The sequence below is a fragment of the Grus americana genome, chromosome 4 (assembly GCF_028858705.1).
Source record: "Grus americana isolate bGruAme1 chromosome 4, bGruAme1.mat, whole genome shotgun sequence".
NCBI lineage: Eukaryota > Metazoa > Chordata > Aves > Gruiformes > Gruidae > Grus > Grus americana.
The window spans coordinates 81,732,434-81,750,338 of NC_072855.1; positions in this window are offsets into that span (position 1 = coordinate 81,732,434).

A 17,905-nucleotide genomic window follows, 5' to 3' on the forward strand; every position below is an offset into this window, starting at 1 on the left:
GAGAAATTTGTGTGTGTTTTGTGTATAATGGATCCGTAACCCAAAACTGTGACTCAGACCTGCCAGGCCAAAACCACCTGTACTCAAAAATCAAAATTTACTTATCAAAGTAATGTTCTGTTGTTTGGGGGTTTTTTATTACTGACGTTGAAGGCAGCATCAACTGCAGACTACCCAAGACTCAGCTAGGAGGTTAAACATTTCTTACATTTTATGTTTTGCCCGAGTCCCGCCAGTCCATAATGATAATTTCTATAGTAACGGCTTTTTAAGTAAACAATTGATTAGTTCTGAAATGAGTCCTTGAAATGGCTTCTCTCTGTGCAGCTCAGGAGATCTTGAGCAGCAGCCTCGTGCTGGCATGCAGAACAACAAGGTTCAGGCCGTTGCTTCTCTATCTTCGTATAGAGCGTGCCTAGAAAGTATCTGTACTACCAGGCTGGTTTATCTCTGGACAAGAAAGGGGGTGAGAATCTCCGTGTAAAACTTCCTGAGATCTTGGTTTCAGCGAAGGCAATGTAAGAAATGGCTTTGATATCGCAGAGAGGTATGTAAAGTAGAAGGAAAACATTTTCTGCAGAGTTCAAAGGATAACTAGAAAAATTGTCTAAAAAGCCTTCAGTCATCAAAAGTTACCATAACCCCCCCGGGACACTGCAGAGCCTCTTGTTTTTCAAAACAGAACCTTCCCTACCTTGTTTATTGTGTGCGCTTCTACTTACTGGCTTGTGCCACTTGCCGTTTTGTCTTCTCTTCAATGCACTTCCTTTCTACAGCTGCGTATTGCTGATTCCTCATCTCCTATTTTAGGGGGAGGTCGGGATACAGGTTTTTTTAAAAAAAGGATCCATCTTTCTGTTATTTCAGTTTGACACAGTAGATGGAGCCAGAAGCTGGCAATCCATCTTCATCTAAAAGCAGCCAGAATTGAGGGCCGTGAATCACAAATTCTTACTCTTCCCAACATTCTGGAAATTAAGTTGTACTATAAGCATTTGATTCTTAAACATATACGTCCTAGAAAACATTTTCTTTCCTTTCAACAGTAACTATAAAGCGATTTTTTGGTCATTTATTTCTAGCAGGCTAAACAGGGATGTTTTTCTTGTGTGACACGTACGACGCCACTGACGCTAACGCAGGCTAATTACAGAGTTAGGGGCCACGATGAGCAGCTTTGCGTTCCTGAATCAGTGTCCTACTCCATGAGCATCGCATCTACCTGGGAGGAGAAACGCCGACGGGGCGAACTTTCATTTGTCCCCTGCTGTGCTCTTACTCTCTCCTTCACGACCACGACCTCAGATACATTTCTACGTGAGGAAGAACCACCAGACAGTACTCGAGAAGAGGGCTGCGCTAAGTCAAAACACACGTTTACCTACCGACGCCTGGCGAGCGAGCTCATCAGGGCGTTGAAAGGTAAGTCTGGATCGTCTGTTCTCGTTCGTGAATTTCGGCACCCAGGCTCAGCCTAAAACGCCCGATTCGTTTTCTCAAGCGTGTGATTTTCAGTGAGGTGCGAGATGTTCCTTTCCAGTACTTCACGTGGCAATCCGGAAGCCGGTTCGAACACAAGTTGACACGCGTACCTTCAGTCATTGCGGGGGTCTCTCCGGGTCCTGCAGAGCTCCCGAACGCCGCTTAACTTCCGTGCGATTTAACTCACCCGCTGCAGCCTCCTTGCGTTCAGCAAAGCACCTCGCACGTAACCTTTAGGTACCCTGCTCCCAACTCTCGCACACCTCTCTGTTAGCCAGTGACTATTACCAGCCAGAACAGCTGGTCATCGTTTTTGGAAAGCTATGCTTTATCAGCCTTACCTAGTATCTTGAACAACTTCTCACGTTCTATATTTCACATTTCTTTTTTTTTTTATTTAAAAAGACCCACGTAAGAACAATGAAAGGATTTTTCAGTAAAAGTACTTCCAAAAGTCCTGCACAAATACTTTGCCCTAAGAGCACCAAATAAATCGCACATCCTTATTAACGGACAAGTCAAGTTTTCTCTTTGTTATTAATCAAAACCCCAGTGCGAGCTGATCTCTGTTACGCAGTTCGTTACGGCAATTTTCTAAGACTGCCAGTGGAATATTAGATGTGGGGTTTTTGTCTCGTGTGCCTGAATATTCTAAACAGGGTGCGTTACTTACCCGCCTACGCGCGCTGTCAGTCCCAGGCAGATACACCCGAGCTTTCTCGAACGGATAACGTCAGAGACGATCGCTTACTTAATGACTGTGCTACTCTCAATTTTAACCTGGCATGGAATTATTTCCCATGTCCTGCTCGTTTCTTGTCAGCATCTGTGCGTGTGTTCGAGAACTTGCAACTCCGGTGCCTTGCAGACAGGTCCGTGTCCTGTTAGCTTTTGGCTTTTATTTTTGGATTCCAACAAATACAGACCCGCTCGTAGCGGGCAGCTATTGCAGAAAGAATACTTGTTTAGCATGAGATACGCTAATTGGTGCAAGGGTTTGACGTCGTAGCTGTTGCGACTGGATTCGACTGATGACGAGCTGGGGAAGACTGTTCCGGTGTATTCACGCTGCCGTTGCGGCTCCAGCAGCCACAGAGGCGAAGGTCCGTGCCGGCCTCATTCTTCCTCGGCTGCATCCAGCAGAAGCCTTCTCGGCGCGGGGCCAGGAGCTGGCCCAGAAGAAATCTTGCCCGGGTCTCGCCTGGCCCAGAATAGGTTTGACTGCAACGGATCAGATCCTTACAAGGAGCTGGTTTGGGGAGACGCATCTTTTTACAGGGTACAGTTTTCATCCGTAATGCGAAAAAGCTACGTGACGACTCCTGACTCCGCCGTGGTGGCGGGGAGCTCCAATTCGCAATGAGCACGGGATAAAAACCCGGGTTAGTGTGGCAGTGGCGACTTCTTTTATATAATGTCTCCTGGAACGCATTTGAGTTTAGGGCATTCAAGATGACGCTTACCTGCTGGTAACTGCAATCGTCAGGTGACGACTTTGCCAACGGAAGCGTTTGCGGCATCTGCGCACGCAGAGAACTGCGAGCTTGAGAACGCAGCCGGAGCCGAAACCGCAGCTCTTTACGAAGTGTTCAAAAAGCAAAAGAAAGTGTCACCTTCTGGCTGGAAGACAGACAATTTCAGAAATAAACAAACAACAACTTCAGGGCGGAATCCTTCACTTCTTCCCCCTCTTGTAACTGTATAAGCTATTTTCCTACTTCCACCTGAATTCAATTCCCCCTTTCCAACCAACACGTGATCGTTCCCTACGGTGTTTCGATACGGTTCGATTTCAGGCAGCTTAGCCGTACAAGAAACAGTGACGATCTAGGGCTAAGCCACACGCCAGATGCTTCCCCATGCCGCGGTTTCTGCTCGGTGACCGACAAACGCCTTGTGCTGCGCGTGTCCCCCGATGCCAAGCGAGAGGAAGCTAAATGTCCCTGCTACCAGAGCCGAGGCAGGAGATTTGCGGATCACCATCATCGCTCCACTACGCGTTATTCTTTAGGATACCCCTGCATCCCTCAGCGACCACGTTTGTAACAGATGCCATGACGACAGGGCCATTACCTACCCGCCTGTGCGCGCGCGCGGCAGCGTGCGGACCCACCGACACGGGCGGGTAAGAGCCGCGTGGTTTGGGAGCCGCCAGCTCTGCAGAGCGACGTAAAACAGCCCAGGCAGAGGCAGCGGGGCCTGCCGCAGCGTAGCGCGAGTACCAGTATTTGCATCTCTTTAAACCTTTCCCCTAAGGAAAGACACGGGTAAGGTGATGACGTATCGAAGCGGTGTGTGACAGTGAAGAACGGACATTTCGTCAAGCTCCCCGCGCGGCCGCGGAGCAGGATGCCGAAGGCGCTGCCGCCCAGTAACCAAAGGGAAATCGCACGGATGCACCATCTCTCTCCGCTGCGCTGCGCTGACACCGTCGCCTGACGCTTGTCCAACACAGCTACCTAAAGCAGCAAAAGCTGCTCAACGAGGAAAACCCAAAAGGGCACCTCAGGATTCGTCTGTCGGCACCACGCACATCCTTTCTGACAGGCGGTCCTGACCCCAGGGGTTTGTGCCCTAGACCGATAAACCTTACAAAAGGTAAGAGAGGAAGCAGACGCGAAGAGATCTCCTCAAGTAGAAACGGTCACGTTCACGGCAGAGGCAGGAGCGGGAGCTACCCGTCGGAAATGCTGGGGCTCTTTGGGCTCGCTCCCGCGCTTCCTGCTTGGAGCGTTTGCTCGAAGCGACGGCTTGCAGGGTGACTCCAGCAGCAGCAGCCTGACCATTTCCAGCCACCTGTAACGCGCCATTACCGGTTCAACGGGCTTTACTTACAGCAGCCTGGATAAAAGAGGGAAGAAACTGCAATTAAGGGAAAGCAAACCCTGATCCTGGCGCGACAGCACGGCCTGACTGCCGCAGTACCTGCTGAACTAGCACAAATTACTGATCCCTGAATGTTTTTAGACGTTGCCGAGGCGTTGCTACGTTAAAGCATCTTTCGCCGGCGCAACCAAGTACGGAGAAACCCCTCATACACGAGGTTTTTATGCTGGAACAGTCAATAAATGGGAATGGTTTGTAGCGATGCTGCCTCTGATTAACTGAAAGGATAGCTCTCGCTTTGCCCACGGGAACTTTGCGTTTTTCTCACGTTCAGGTCCACGGCGGCTCGGTGCAAGAGCTCTGTTAGCAGCAGGTGGCATGCTGCTCCCGGCAGAGGACTTGGGAAGGCTTGCTGCACGCTAATCCGCACTCGTCCTCCTCGAATACTGCCGGACACGCAGTAGCTTTCTCTGCCCGAGCTCTCTTTTAGGAGAGGATTAGGCTCGCACGTGGGTTTTCGTGTAATCTCAGCATAACGCGAGACAGACCCGCGCTTCACGGCCCAGACCTGTGCGTTACGGCAGAGCTCCTCCCGGGCTCTGCTCTCCGCACGGCTCCCCGCACGGGCTGCGCCCGCCACGCTCCTCTTCACCCGCAGCTTGGTGTGGGCACACACGAGCTCGTTACACCCGTACCGAATCCTTGCCACATGACACGGGCGTTTCCTACTCTTCCGCTAGCCAGACTAAAAGCATTTGTGTAATTTGGTGTGAAATAACTTCCATAAAATATCACGGAGAGTGTCTAAAGTCCGTATGGAAAGACCCAAGACACGGTGTGTCTGGGCGCTATTGTAAATGAAACCCCTGCCTTCCAAAAGCAAGGCCTAATAAAAAGCTTTGGCACGAAGAACAGCATCGCACTTGCAATGCTGTCCGCTTACGTCAAGCGAAACGTTTCTGCGCCGACCAGCGTCGCCGCCGGAGCTCAACCTCGCGCACGCCATCGGCCGCAGCGGGGCCGTACGTCGTGCACACAACAAAGCGTACTTGCAGCGCTTATCTTTGAAGATCCGCTTCATGCGGACCCAGACTTCACGACAGGATAAACGCTTGAATTTTGACCTGAACTGATTGAACCTGTGATTTTTGATGTTACTTTATTCAAAGCGAAAGTTCGATTATTGCTTGAATATTCAGCAGTTTCTCACCTCCTTTTCTCTGCGACCCAGTTGCCTGGTCGCAGGCGGGATAAATCAGCAGCGCGCTTCTGGGGAGCACGCGGGTTTATCTAGCTCGCTTTCCAGTGAAGCCAGGCAAGTTTTAGCACCGACTTCGACACGACCAGAATTAGGCCAACGCTGAATATATTTCAAAATCCTGCCCCGCGGACCCGATAACCTCACGGAGTTGTCAAATAGCTGCTTAGGCAATATCAGTGCCCAACAGACGGGAGTCTGATTTGTCTCATTTAAACCTGTCCTTACCCCACTTAAAGCGCAGTGACATACCGAAAGGAAGAAGGGAGTACTTGATTTTCATTTCAGAAGTCGAAGCAGAGAGATTGCCTACTTGATGACCAGGAATAAAATAAAACAGTCTTTATCTTTGCGGGGGGGCGGGGGGAGAATGAAATTCATAAACTACACAGAAATTCCTTGGGAAGGCTAGTCTAAATTTCACCTTCTCCACACAATAGTTTTCAGTTCCAATGTTACGTCGTTCCGTATTGAATTTTATGACCAGCTTGACCATGGAGTTTTCTTTTTGTGGGTGGCAAGAAGAAATGACCTAAGTCCATGTCAGTGGAGTTTTTGTTTGCTGTCACATGGTACAAAACTGTGTGTTTTTCCCAAAGAACAGAAAATTCGGTGCAAAGTTTGATGCACAAGTGCCATGAAGACTGTTAAAAACATGTGTTATCAGGGAAACGGTGAAGGTTACTAGCCCAGGGCTTCCGCCTTTGTTGTGCTAAAGCCACGACGACTACAAATCTTTTGTAGGGTCTGGGTCTGTAGGGCTTACAAAAGGAAAAGCCACTCTCCGTAGAGATGATACCTCGATTCTCGAGGCAGACCTCTCCATTTTCTACTTGGTCCAAATATTTTTAGCGGAAGGTCTCTTTGCAGGGTATCTTCTTATTCACACCTGACCACGGCCCGAAAGCAGGCGCCTGCGGGAAGAGGGGAGTTTCACAGGTAAGTGCCTGTGGCGTTACTCCCTGTCGGTACCGTTTCGCGGGGCGGCGGGCGTGGGACGAAACGGGGCCGGCAGGATCAGCGCTTCTGTCCCGTTTTGCGGTGGCGGGGATGGCCTCGCACGTTCTGAACTCACGCTGCCGATCCGGATGGATCCCGCGCCGGCCAGGATTTTAACTGCAACCGCGCTTCCTCGTGCGCCTCCGGCTTTGCTCCCGTTGTGTTCCTTCTTACGCAGCTTTCCTGGCAGACGTGAAGTACCCAAGGAACATGAAGCTTGGGCTTTTGAAGACATACTGAACTTGGTATATTTTCCAGCGTACGTGCTCCAGGAACTAATCATCTTTCAGGTGACTATTTCAACCCTTTCAAGTTTTTAGATTAAAGATCATTCCTCACCATTAGCAGGATAAATTCAACGCTCGGACTTGCATTTAACCACCCGAAAAGGCCAAGTCTTTCACAAATCGCCAGTCTCGGTCTCTGAGAAGAGCCATCGAGGTCTTGCAGAGCAGCTGGACCCCGTCAGTGCTGCTCTGAGAAAAGCGCGTGCGTCCGTGTAGGTCAGAGCTGAGTACCGGTTCTCGGGTAGCGGTGGTGTCGTTTGGTAATTTGCTTTGAATTTTTATCGGGCACCGGTCAGGGTTAGCAGATTAAAAGATGTTTGTCATTCGAAAGGTTTGAATGTTTTAAACATTGGCTCTTTCTTGAACTGCTTTGGCTGTAGATCACAAAACGCCATCCCCGGGGACAACGGACACGTTCGGAAGGGTAATTTCCCGCGGCGTCGGTGCTGCCCCAGCTCAGACTCCTGTCAGGAGTTTGACTCTTCTCTTCAGAAGGAGCAAAGATGCGCTGGTGATATTTCTGGTCAGGCAACCACTACGACATAAAGCAGACCCGGTCTACCTATTTACCGCACGGTTTTCATGTAAAATGTCAATCAGTTGAATCCAAAACGTCTCACTGGGAACATCAGAGCTCTGATAAACTTTGGTGAAATCTGAAGTTCAGTTTCCTACAGAGCCACGCTGCCTTTACCAAACCTGCAGGGCGTCAGGCCCTGCGCTCGTAGGACTTCTCGCCCGGGGCGTGCCACACAGCGAGCCAAGGACATCAGCGCTCTGGGATGCCCAAGCACCCAGCCCCCTGACAAGCAGCCAGGAACCCCCAAACTTGTGCGGCGCTGCCAGCAAGGAGCTGCCGTGCCCGGCCACGCGGCAGGACCTCGGGGGCTGGGACACTCGGGTTCGGGGCAGGCGCTGGGCCTTCTCACGCGTCCCGTTCCTACGGTGGGAGCCACGTCCCGGGTCCTGGCTCAGCGCGGGGCTCTCCCCTCTGCCAAGAGGGGCTCTCGGAAGTTGGGTTCAAGGCGTAATTTGCACAGCTTCCAACTTCCCTTTCCCAGGGAGCCGGGAATGGGGCAGCCTGAGGCAAGCCTGGCACGGGACACGCTCACGAAGACTCGGGAGGCAGATGTGACACAGAAATCCGGCAATATGACGCGCTATTCACGGACAGGGATGGGGGGGGGGTCCCCCCGTTACCGCAGAGTACGCGGGGCAGGGCTCCTCTCTTTCTCAACCGAGCACCTACGGTTCGGTTCGAGGACAGGCGCCCTCCAGCCCGCGGCTGCACCGACTGCATCTGCGCTGACTGCCCGTACTGCGGACACCTCGAGCCCAGCGAGGCGAATCCCAAGCTGCATGTCCAGCGCTCGCGGAGAAAAGTCAGAGACCTAAGTTTGCTAAAAAGTGCAGGAGCCGGGTAAATTGAATTCTAAACGCGTTCTCATAATTGGATTTCACGCGATATTTTTGAGACCGACAGATAGATTATGATTATGCTTGACGGGCGATACTGAACCGCCGCTGGTGTCAGAATAAAAGGCGTTTGAACAGAAAGCAAATGTCAAGGACCGTCGGCGTGGGGCCGGAGGGCAGCGCAGAGGAATGGCCTAGCGAGTACAGCCACCCGCTAATTGATCCAAAAGACAACACTACAAGCTTCATGTGCAAAGAGTTTGTTAATATTTCTTTCCATGACTTGAGAAGGATTCTCAGGTTAGCGTTCGAATTAAAAACCCCTGAAGAGCACAGCTCTTCAGACTTCGCACGGATCTCTCCGGTGCCCCGTGTGACTCCTCTGATGGGCCTGGACCCAACTTTTTATCCCTTATTTGAGAGAACCACGGGAACCACACGATCTTTGCTAAGCTCGATCGCACTTTTTGGCCTCGGAGGAAATTTTTCTGTCCTCGGAACGTACCGAGGAACCTCTCCTTTAAAATCAGGTCTTCCTGAAGGCTCTCAAACGAGGTACCCCAAATCACTTGTCTCCTTTGAAAAATCAAAGCTTGCAAGCACCACTCGAAAGAAAAAACAAACAAACAAGACAGGCACCGTTTCCTCCGTGGCATGCTCATTTTAGTCGCTTTCTTAACACTGGGAATCCCGGGTTCCCGTATTACCGGCTGTTTTGTAACAGGGGAAGGAACACGGCACCGTTTGTTCGCTGCTGCGAATGGAATTCTCTCCTAAGAGACCATTACGTGCTGCAAATGTCATCGGGGGGTTGGTTCGCGTCGAAGGTGATACCGGCCCTGGAACTACAAGCCAGAGAGCCCCTAACAAACGGGGCCTGCTTGAATGCTGCAAGAAAAGCTTTTAGCTGTTAAAAACAATTGATTTTTTTTCAGACAGAAAAGTACACATGCTTCGGTTTGACTAATTGAACTTTGCTTCTGAGGCTAAGACGCAAACGTTGAAATGTTTCACTGTGCTTTTGGATCTCACCCGCGGGGACAGAACGCTTCCCGTTTAATTCACGGAGGCTCAGAATTCGTTACAGCAGAACGATGCGCACGAGGGAACGATCGCCTCGGCTCAGTGAGTCACCGACCGTGCCAACTTCCAAAACCCTCCCGTGAAGGTGCCGGTTCAGGCCCTGACTCTTGGCTAAGGGAATTCCGAAGGCAGTGGGGGATATTTGAGGTGGGAAACACCGCTCCTGCTCCTGGGCTTCATTTCAAATAACTATCTTGCCATTCTTCAAAGCTGCGAGATCTCTACCTTCAGGAATTGCTTACTCAGCAATAGAGGAAAGGACGAGAACAGGGTCACCCTCTTGTTTTCCTTAATACTTGAGCATTTACAAGTTGTCGCAAATAAACCGGCATCTCCCCAAGAAACAAACCAACGTTAAAAAATCCCGAGGCCCCAACGGGAAAACCAGCGCAAAATCCGAGAACGGTTACAGCAGTAACACGGAATCTGTTTCTATGGAGATGGACATGCCAGAGGAAATATTCATCAGCTCTGCACTCCTGAGGCCAGAATGGGAAAACCGTCGGTTTACGATGAACCTCAGTGAAAACCGGGAGGAAGCGCGAGTGCCAGCGCTGCCGAGGATGTCAGGGATGCACCAACGTCCCTCTGCGGCGGCTGCAGAGCGGGGGCCTCCGTGTCAGATGGCAGAGATTTGCCAGAATCCCACAGCCCCACTAGACATAACGCTCCCAGAATCATTAATTCATTTTCAACGTGCTTTTCTACTGATTTTAGTACATATACCCACTTACACAGAAGTTTGTAGCCATGGTTTTTTGTAAATTGGAGGTCACAGATAAATGCCTTAAAGGAGTTAAAAACAAACAAACAAAAAAAAAACCCAAACCACCTCCAAATGCTTCCTGCCATTCCTCCAAAGTTTTCACTATCTCTTGCATTGCTAAACCTCAAATACACCCAACCTGGGCAAGAAATATGACCGATCTCTCGCCAAACAGAAGCTCTCAGCTTTGGCGCTCGACCGCGCGGCTCTCCTGTACTGCCAAAGGCCAGCGAGCCGCAGCGACGGCAGTTGCGCTTTCCCAGGCACAGCGCCACCGACAAGTTCTTGGAGGTCGAACGCCGCTTACTAGCGATCGGAAACCAACCAGCCGCGACGGAGACGGACCGATGCAAAGGATGACCCGCAGAGAGCCTTGGTGAGACCTTTCAGAGAACTTTGAGCAGATCTGTTGGGATCGAAGCAGCTCACAGCTAATCATAAGCACCGGTAGAACAGATTCAACAACGGCTCACCAAACATGAAAACGCATGAAAAACGTATCAAAATTGGTGGGAAAGGAAGCACCGAGCTAAAAAGAGTTTGAACAAAAGCAATGCTTTGTGCGCTATTGAAAATACACACTACTGAAACGTATGCAGTTGCACAGGTATCGGCTATGCCAGCTGGTTTTAAAGGGCACCTTAAAGAAGCGTGCAAGCAGCCACCGAGAACGTGAGCTTCTGCGTAGGTATGACATCAGCGGGATACAAACCGGCACAAAGAAGCGGAGATAAAACGCAGAACACCGCAGGCTGCAAGGCTCGGGCAGCAGCATGGAAATTGGGAACCGAGCGCCAAACGGTTTCTGGGGCACAAGTGAACGTGCTGGGTTCCAAAGGCCTCCCCAGAATTACGTAAGAGGGAGGAAAAAAGATCGCCACCGACGGTTACATCACGAAACAAACATCAGTCACACCACCGCAACCATTTCAATTGCAGATAGCGTATCAAAGAAATTTGTAAAAAATACCGAAGCAAAAGGTTCTTTCTGATAAGGACTTTGCGAACTGAGTAACGCTGCACCTAGGATAATTCCTTCCTACATCCGTTTCGTAATGAGATGTGCCCTCCGCTCGTACCGAAACATCGCTCCGATGTTTTCTGTGGAACCCTATAACTAGAAATACATAAAACGATCAAGCCAGTACCTCATCCGCTTTGCAGGTTACCTACTTGTATTGAGAGAAAAAAAAAAAAAATAAAAATAAGGGGACATGGGAAGAAGAGACTGGTTCTTAGAAGTCAGAGAACCCGCCAGATGAGAGCCCTCACCAAACACAGAAGGCTGTCTATTTGTATATATAATTCAAGCCGTCGAAATAGCGCGTCGTAGAGGAGTCAGCATGAAATGTCTACAGTCAGTAAGGTATTACCTCACAAGGCCGAACAACACCGTTCTTGCACACTTGCTGCCAAAGGATGACACTGGCAACCGCCACGTGGTAGGGAAGCAGCTCCGTCACCACGCTGCGGGTTTCAGGAGACACATCGGTAGGGCCGGTGGAGTGCCCCAGGGACCACCCGGGCAGGATTTGAAAAGCAGGACAGGCCACAACTCTCGCTAGCAGGACTCAAACGCTGGAGAGATTAACGTTGAAAGGGAGAATGTTTTGGGCGCAAAGACAGCATAACGAGAAGCGGGCAAGGTACCAACTCCCTCTCTTCTCTCTGATCCAGACGTAAGTAGGGAAGGTGGCAAAACCAGGTGATTTCTGGCTCGTTGCTGCACCGTATGTGATATTCTGGCTAACTGACCTGCCGCTCGCTTTCAGCGGGTAAAACCAACAGAGGAGATAACCCACCTCTAGAAGATGCTATTACATCATATCAAAACCTTCATTAAAAAATTTCACGTGTGTTTTTCCATGTCAGCCTAGTGTATATAGAAACCCGCAGGATGAGCAGAGGACGGAAAGGCCAGAGTTGCAGTCCCTCCAAACGACAAAGCAAAGAGCAGGGACTAACTCGCCCATTCCGACAAGCAGCGATGTCCGTAGGGTGCAGCTGCAAAGCACCACGCCGCAGCCCCGGGCATCAGGACGTTCTTCCGAGAAACACGGCAACCAGGAGCTTTCACGTTCGTCTCACTAATACCCCCAGAAAAACGTAGGCACAACCGAAGCGCGGTGCAGTCGCCTGCACGTGCCATAAGCTCCAGCAGCACGGTGGGGAAGGAGAGTCTTGTCGACAGAACAAGAATAAGCTCTGACTGGAGCGCCGCGATTGCTACTAGGATCCTACGGATGCAGGGAAGATCTGCATCTGACAAAAAGGCATCACTTATAAGCAATATGCTATTAAATTCTTGAGAAACTTTAGTCTTGAAAACATACATCGAAGCCACTTGAACTTCTCCTATGCAGATAAGTCTAAGATTGATGGGAGACCTGGCAAATGGCTGTGTCAAACTTAGGGAAATCCCAGGCCGGGCAGTGAAAACGTGCATCGTTCCCGGGAGAGCTCAATACACGTAAGCTATTACCGTAAACCATTATGCAGGTTTCCGGAAGGGACACACCTTGTCAGCTACTGCTGCAGCGGGACCGTAAGCAAAGCCACACCGCATCTCAACGGGTTCTACCCTACGTAACTGCTTCGGAGCCGGTCGGTGCAACTGGGCTGGGAACGGACAGTTAGTTGCGTCTATCACAGCCAGTCAAACAGGACAGGCAAACGACCGGGTAAACGTCTCCGTAGCGTAGTAAAGAGCACAGCAACCCCAACGCCACGGTGAACGGGGCAAAGCTGACTCGGAAGCCTGATGGCAACAGCTTTAATGTCACCGCCATCGCCAGTGAAGTAGAGGACCAAATCGGCAGCAGAGGGAAAGCGTGTATCGTCTGCAGCGTAGCAGAGGTGAACACCGTGGCAGGCAAATTCAAGCAGGACACCGTGCCTGAATCATTTTCAAACCGTGCACTTGCGAGTAAGAGTCTCACGAGGATCCCCGCTTCTTCAGGGAAGGTAGCGCTGAACTCCCTGTAAGGGAGCTATCAGTCCTCCTGGTCCCAGCAAAGAGAAAGGGTAATACGGACGGTACAGCGCGCAGCGAAGGAGGCAGCCTCCGAGACCCTGCCAGCGAGGCACAGGCAGAAGACCGACTTGCACTGCCTTCTCCTGCGTCTGGCGCGGTGCGAAAGAACCTTTTTCCGACTCCTGCCACTGCGAATGCCTTGTTAGCAGGTAATTAATTAGGGGACTACCTCAACAAAAAGAAAGGATTAACTTAAACAAGCAGAGTCATTCATGTGTGTGTGTGTGCGCACGCTCGCGCACGTGTGTCTCGAGCTGGACTTTGGAAGGTATAATGTCACATTATGCAATCAGGTTCTCAAATTCAAGCTTAACTTTGCAATCTGGGAAACTTACATCCACGATACGTAACAATGCATATACAAAACGTTTTCATACGCACGTGAAAGCCATTTTTTTCGGCATGCTTTTCATCAGCATAATTAAAAAAAAGTCTGCTTTCCAGATGGACCTGATGATTGAGAGCGAGCAGAGAGGTCTGCACGTTACCCTGTCTGCGGTCCTTCCCCCCCCTTTGAGGCGAGCGCCGAATACCATGCAGTCCGGCCGCTCGTGTCTCCGGTCTGGGTTTTGGCGTGAAGTTCAGGTTTGCAAAACTGTTGAGGTGTCGAAGAGGCAGATTTGCAGTCCTGAATCTGTTCCCCCAGAGGACTGCAGGAATAAGACAGTAAATTATGAATGGAGCTTATTGGAATTAGGTGTTTGAATTATTTAGGTGCAGTGGGACTACGAATAGTCAGTCTGGCTGATTTAAAAATGCTTATTTTAATGAGAGAAAACTCTGTAAAACTGCGGATGAGCGGCTGATCAGCCAAGATGAATGACTTCCCATCGGAACCGAGGATGTGCTCGGAAGATACGCCCTGTCACGGAACGCTCGGTGCTACGCCTTAGCAGGTCTCTGCCTGTTCTGCTACGGCGCCCAGAGCCTCGCCATGTTTACGTTTGCTCATCAGATGGGCCTTCTTGCTCATTTTATATCTATGAGTCCATCTCTGTTCAAATAAAAGGCATATATCTGTTTGAGATGTTTGACTTGTTTTGCCTGGGAGCCAAACATCAGCGATAAGAATAGCAAACATAATGCATCAGAGCAGGAAAAGACCGGTACCTGACCACGCGTCCACAACTACAGTCAGTTAGTTAGAAATATACTGATAATTACAGTTATTTAAAAAATGAGCTACTGTCCAATGGAAAAAAAAAAAAAACCACAAATCCCACGGCTGAGCCACGTGTCTGTAGGTTCAGGACTGGCAATAGGAGATGGCGATGCCTTTTTCAGCATTATCCTACCTCTACCTGCAGACAGGGGAGAAGACAAGTACCATTTTTTTGCTGGTTCCATCCGCTTTGGCAGAAGGCTTGTTTTTATTTTGAGGAAGAAAAAAAAACCACGCTAGTTGGCTGCCCTCTTTCATGTTATGATTAGATACGCAAAAAGCCAAAACAAAGAACAAAACCACCTCCAAATCAGAACGGCGGGTACTGGCAGTAGTTGTGATCCTGGCACATGAACGCCTCAGGGTTTGGGGTATACCTCGTGGCCTCTTCACACAAACAGACCTTTCGGTCGTTAAAACAAAGCAGAAATGGCAGTAAATAAAATTGAAGGCCCCCAAAATTAGAGGGTTACTAATAGTCTCTGTGTTTTGAGATATCCCTTTGAAAGGGACTTACTGTCCCCAAGTGCTCTGGCAGTTGTCCTTACGACGATCTATCAAACTCGGTACTCAAGCGTCTCGTGCAATTTTAGTACGCTTCGGTCCGCGTGTGCACAGCTGGTAGCAGGAACATTAATCCCGGTGAAGCAGGAGCAGCTCCCCCTTCCACTTCTGAACGCCGTCCCCAACCCTGCCATCTCCTTCAAGTGCAAACCCCCTGAACAGCGAGGCCCAGGGGTGCGGGGTTCTGATAAAGGAGGTGTGCGTGTAAAATTCATGGCTCACACGTTCCTTAAGAGCTATGGCTCTACCGTGGCATCTCCTCATCCTTAGTAACTCTGTTGTACCCAGCGTAAGAGAGCGCACGGCGCAAGACGGAGCCCGGCCACGTGCAAACACGGGTTGGTTAAATAGGGATCTCTGGAAGAACGTCTCCAGCGGGAGCCTGAGAACGAGGTAACCCGCTCCGAATCCGCTCCTTCCCCTTACACAGCAGGCTGCGATGGGATAGTTAAAAACCATGTGCCCTTTTTTGCCAGGTCAATTGCTCTTGGAATTACTGTCCTTTGGTCCCCCACCTCTGAAATAACACCAGCTACCGTCTGTAACTTCAGACATAAACGTGTGTGAAAATGCATTCGTCTTAAAATGCAATTGGTACGGTCCTTTCTGTAACGCCAGGACAACTGGGCTGAAAGTGTACTCAGCGCCGTATGGAAGAGTTGGGTAACAGGAAGCTCAGTATAATATTTAATATTGTTAAACAAACACCAGCATTGGAGTTCGGATCTCTCTTTCAGCAGTTATATGAAATGTTGGCATGAAGTACAGGACAGACAACAGAAGATATCTAGAAATAAACATGGACCCTGTATTACAAACTTACATATTAACTCCCAGGGACCAGTCCTGTTCTTGCTAACACTGCACAATGCTGCAGGGGAAAATTCCAGAGAGCGTTCAAGATGCTCCATTACACATCGAGACTTTTCCTGCGCTAAGCTCCAGCGTAACAGAAAATGCTTTCCCCCCCCGGCGCTCAGCTGTCACTCTCCGAAGGCGGCTCGGATGCACCCCGAGAGCATCGCGAGGGCTGTTCCAAGGCAGGACTCGCCCCTGCCACGGTTCTCTCACCACTGTGACGTGGACCACGTCCCGCTGTGGTTGCCTTCTACGGTCACTTTGTGAATATCAACAAGACACCCAAACGCGTGTTTATATCTCACCGAACGCTCCGTTAGGATTTGAAAGGAGGCATGTGTCCAAGACACAAAGTAAATCAAACCGATGCTTGAAGGAAAGTTAATTCCATCTTTACAGCGGCCTTCATTGGGTCAGAAAGTACTCGTCAGATTGCTGAGTCAGCTCCTCGCATTCATTTTATCTGAGATCTTGGCTAACGCATCCTTAAGCCCCTGGACGCAGCGTTCCCCCTCTCACCATTTCTATCCATGCAAAGTGCACGCAGAAGTTTCCACGCTCGGAGCGCCCACGTCCCCGGGCGTCAGTGATTTAAGGGACGGTGCGAAAAAATGCCAGGTAGTCAGTAAAAACGGTCAGTAAAAGCAATTACGGACTGAAGCCTTTAACCAGCTCTTTCCTGGGATTTGGTTAGGCTAAAGCAGCACAGCTCTGAAAGGGCAGACTGTTCATCGCAATTCCCAGCCTTCTTCAGAAAATCAGGATCTTGCTACAACCACTCGAAAATAATCCCTGTTTCTAACATGATGACAAAAGCGGGGCGCTTTTCTGCAAATTTGGCTTTCCCCCACCATCCTTCATCTAAGAGTTATCCAGATAACCTTCAACGCCCAAAACAGAGCCTTGTTCCTTTAAAGCGCTACCGAGAAAGCAGTTTTTCACCGACAAAGATCTCGGCCGCAGGCTTGAGAAAACGCAAATCTCTTCTGCAAAAGCAGCAGCCAGTACAAATTTCACAGTATCAAACTATTCTGTAGACTCATCTGTGTTTTATGTGGTTATTCATGGAGAGCAGAATGGTCTTTCTGATAGACAAGACGTATTGCCTTGACATTTTTCTAAATGAAAACTGCCTGCAGATATTTTATGCTTAGACACATCATTTGATTTATTTAAGACATGTTTAAAAACTCCAATTCAGAAACAAAGTGAAGCCTTTTTTTGTTTTTTTCTCCTTTTTTTGATGTTGTCAAATGTCCAGAAAAGTGAAAACTGAATTATTCAGCGTTAGAAGCCCTCGCTCCAGGCTATACCGGCTAGGTACTTGCTACCAGAAGCAAGGAGTTGCGAGGCAGAGCACGACCTCCAGCCACCCACTGACGATAGCTGTGGGGATTGCCACCCTGCCTCGGGGAACAGAGGTGCACTAAAAATAAACCTTATAGCTTTGGGGGCTTTTGGTTTGGATTTTGGTTTTTGTTTTTGAAGCCTCTTATTGAGCATTCTGGGGGAAAATATTGCGATTTTATTCCTGGTCCCGGGGCCCCGTGCAAGCATCACACTTGTTTCTGTGTCTGATCCCCAGAGGTACCGACTGAGCCACAGAAAATGTTCACCAAGGAAAGCAGTGCTAATTAAGAAATTAATTCTGGGAGGATGGCAGCACAAGTGAAGAATCACAAAAATCATGAAATGACAGCCCGTGCAAACGTGCACAGGCGTACCGGGCGGCGGCGCGGGTGCCGGGGAGCAGCGGTACCCCCAGAAGACCAGGACGGACCCAACGCCTGAGCGGGTCCCAGCACCGCGGCTGGCGGAGCAGCCTTCCTCGTGGCTCCCACCCCCAGCGTACGTCCCGCAACGCGGAGCGCGATGGGACGGCAAAGCGTCTGCTGCACCTCTGGCCGCGGGGAGTTGTTCCGCTCCGGAGCTACGTGTGTCGGGAGATGCAGAGCCCGCCGTACCCTTCCGCACCTCTACCTTCTCTTTCTTTAACAATTTGCAAGCCAATTGAGACGGGGGCCGCTGTGTACCTGTGTCTGGGTGCTCGTTGCTCTATTTTACCAACCTGCCCTTTTTATACCAAAGTCTAGATGAGCCATCTCACCTTTCACAGTGATTTCAAATTAAAATTTGCTAATTGCAAGCAAGTATGTGGCCTGAGTCCTGT